This window comes from Marmota marmota, unplaced genomic scaffold (assembly GCF_001458135.2).
Source record: "Marmota marmota marmota unplaced genomic scaffold, marMar, whole genome shotgun sequence".
NCBI lineage: Eukaryota > Metazoa > Chordata > Mammalia > Rodentia > Sciuridae > Marmota > Marmota marmota.
Genome location: NW_026000174.1, coordinates 59,920,998 through 59,924,946, shown reverse-complemented (window position 1 = coordinate 59,924,946; position 3,949 = coordinate 59,920,998).

Here is a 3,949-nt window from a genome sequence, read left to right as displayed (position 1 = left end):
GTTTTCTCCATATATTGGAAAAATGCGTGATTCATTATGGATGCTTTGTTTTTCTTAGATTCATCTTGCAACTTTCTGCAAACTGGTGAAGACTGATTGCTTTCTATAGTAGTGTTTTCCGACTGCTCCATATGGGCATTTTATTTCCAAGGCCCTTGGGAATGGGACTTGTCTTGCAAAGATCTCAAAGACTAGGGACAGAAGTGAGCTCACAAGATGCAGCATTTATTAGTGTATCATGGTCAGACAGAGCCAATCTTCCCAGCAGAGGTCATTTCTATAATGTGTATTATAACCAAAGCATAAGAGATTGTCATCCCATGTTATTCTGTGTTATGGTTTGGATGTTAGGAGTCCCCAAAGGTCATGTGTGAGACAATGTAAGAAGGCTTAGAAGAGAAATGATTGACTCAATCAGTGAATTAATCTCCTGACAGGATTAACTGAGTGGTAACTGAAGGGTAGGGTGTGGCTGGAGGAGGTGGGTCATTGGGGTATGGCCTCGGGGTATATATTTTGTATCTGGCAAGCGGATTCTCTTTCTCTGCTGGCTGACCATCATATGAACTGCTTTCCTTCACCATACTCTTACACCATGATGTTCAGCGTCGCTTTGAGCCCCAAGGAATAGAACTAGCCGTCTATGGACTCTTAAATCATGAGCCCTGAAATAAACTTTTCCTACTCTGAAGTTGTTCTTGTCAGGCCTTTTGGTCACATTAGCAAAAAAGATGATGAAAACATTTTGCCTCTACCCTTAGCTTGTATTCTCTCTTGAATGAATGGTTGCAGGGCCAAAAGACCTGGGTTGGAATCAAGAATATCAGTTTCTTATCCATAAATAGGGTTTTTATAACAGGCTCTGTAGGCCATAGAGAGAGAGAAAATTTATGGAGCCGGGCATGGTGGTGCATGCCTATAATCCCAGAGGCCTGGGAGCTTGAGACAGGAGAATGATAAATCCAAAGCCAACCTCAGCGTCTTATCGAGACACTAAGCAACTCAGTGAAACCCTGTCTGTAAATAAAATATAAAAAAGTGCAAAGACTGAAATCCAGTTGGGCAGACACATTCTGTACTCGGTGTCCAGCACTGGGAGCACATGGCATTGTGACATTCTCTCCACAGGGCTTGTGTAGCTCTGCCCTTTGGCTGTGCTGATTTACAGCCCATATGGCCTCTCTGTGGGTTTGTCTCTGCTTGGCTCCTGTAGGTTTCCTTGGCACATGTCCCACAATACTGGCATTTTTCGATCTTGGGGGATCTCCACTTTAGCTTCAGCTTCCTCTTCACATCTCCACACGGTTCCCTCTCAGGGGCTGCCTGCAGTGACTCCAACCCTATTGCACTTTGCCTGTCCTCCCAGGCCTTTCTTTGAAATCTTGCTGGAAGCCTCTGTCACCCCCTAACTCCAGCATCCTGCTTTTGTGCAGAACCAGCACCATGTGGTTGCCAGCAAGGTCTGCTTCTATACTGAGCAGTAGCTAAGCCTTCAGGGACCACAGTTTCAGCAAGCCTTTAAGTCCTGGGTGGCTGAGGATGGTGAAACCACTTCCTATGCAAGCAGGGTCCTGTGCAAGCAGGGCACCCCACTGGTCTCTCCTGATTAGAATTTTTATTCCTTTGGGCCTGAAATGGGTGTGATCTTGCCAATTCCTGAGATGCCCTCAAACCATCTTTCCTAGGTATAGTTTTTCTGGGCATAGTCTTTAGCATTTCATTATTGGCTACAATGTCTTTAGTAACTACAACTTCCTTAGCCCTGCTTTGGGCCTGGCTGTATGAGCAATGACCAAACAGACTGTATTTTGCCCTGAGACTCCAAGTCATGTAAGAAATGCCTCTCCCAGGGAAAGCCCCACCTCTGTACCCATCAACAGTTGCTTAGCACAGCATGTTTAGCAACACAAAATGGCAATTCTTATACAATGTAAAAGTGTTCTCTCTTTGGTTCCCATTTTTCTTGGACAGTGTACCCCATCAGAGACTGATTGTCTGGATGCTAGTAACCATTCCTTAACTTGTACACAACTAGGGATGTTTTGGCTCACTCTCTTTTCTGCCTATGATTCAGATCTCATGACGTTTGTTTATGGTTTTGAATCATAGCAACAGCCACTTATGCTTTAATATGGTTTTAGACTATAAAAGGTGTACTCAAACCCCAGAAGGTGTAGACTTGCAGCCTACCCAGGGCCTGTCAGCTGGTGGATCTGGACCCCCATCTGGTGAATAAAGTTTCTGTTTCCTGCTTTAAGATCAATTCGGTGATTTATTGCAATCTCACCCAGTTTTACTCCCACCTTTCAAGTCCAAGTTTTTCAAATCTTTCTTATCTGTTTTCTGTCCTGATTATCATAACGAATTTGTCTAAAAGCAGCCAATAATGGCACCATCTGAATGCTAAGCTGCCTAGAAATTTCTTCTGTCAGATTAAGAAGTCCATCACTTTTAAAATTAGCTTCCTAGGAAGTCTTAGGACACGGGCAAAATGCAGACAACTTCTCAGTCAGAATGTAGCACCATGACCACTATTCCAATTTCTAATAGAGTCTGCCTTTTCTGAAACCTCAGGAGTCCTGTCTTTACTGTCCACAGTCCTATTAGAATTCTAGTCTTCAGAACTCCCACTAGAATCTCTCATTAAGCTCCACTTAAAATAATCTAAAGCTTTTCCAGCTGTTATCCCTAAACTTTACAAAATTTCTCCCCCAAATTCCAAAAAGTTCCAAAAGTTTCTAGACCATGTTGTCTGGTTAGTCACAGCAATGACCCCACTTCCTGGTACCAATTTCTGTTTTAGTCAGCTTTTCTGATGCCGTGACTTAAAGACCTGACAAGAACAATTAGAGGAGAAGAAGTTTATTGGGGGCTCATGGTTTAAGCCTTCTCATTCCATAGTAGGCTGGCTCCATTCCTTAGGGTTCAAGGTGATGCTGGACATCATGGCAGAAGAGGGTGGTGGAGGAAGGCAGCTCAAGACATCACATCAAGAAGCAGAAAGAGAACTCCACTCAACAAGCACAAAATATAAACACCAAAGGCACACCCCCAGGGCTTTATTTCCCCCAGATATACCCTACTAGTCTATAATCAGCACTCAGTTAATCCCCAATCAGGCATCAGGGGATTAATTCACTGATTGGGATATGGGTCTCATAACAAAATAATTTTACCTCTAAACCGTGCATTTTCTTACACATAGAATTTTGGGGGACACCTCACATCTAAACCATAACACCAGAGATGATGAACCTCTTTTACCTGTATTTCTTGGGCATTTGTGCTGCTTTATTTTAGCAATGTCCACTTTGTTTATTTGCCTATTTGTTGAATGGGTCATGTATGTGTGTGTGTGTGTGTGTGTGTGTGTGTTGAGGTTTTTAGGCTCAATTTTCACCTTGATAATTGTTTTATTTGTGTGCAGTAGTTTTAAATGTGATGTCATCTTATTTAGCGATTCTTTTTCTTCCCCCTAAGCTTTAGGTGTCCTATTCAGGAAGTAGTTGTCTGTATCCATAGTTGGGCTGTTGACCTTCTATTTTCTTCTAGCAGTTGCACCATTTCTGGTTTTATACTCAGGTCTTTGATTCATTTTGAGTTAACTTTTGTGCAGGATGAGAGAGAGGGATTTAGTTTCATTCTTCTACACATTGGTCTCCAGTTTTCCCACTACCATTTGTCAAAGAGGCTCTCTTTTCTCTAACATGTTTTTGGCAGCTGTGTTGAGGATAGGATGCCTGTAGCTGCGTGGGTTTGAGTCTGCATTCTCTTTTCCTCTGAGCTACATGTTTGCTTTTATGCAAGTGCCATGCTGTTTTATTTATTTATTTTACTAAGACTCTGCCTTTAATTCTTTGATCTCTAGCTTTAAGTAAATTTTCATGCCTAAACAACATATTTCCTAGTGTTCTTATTACTGATCTTAATGAAAAATTAGATTTTATTT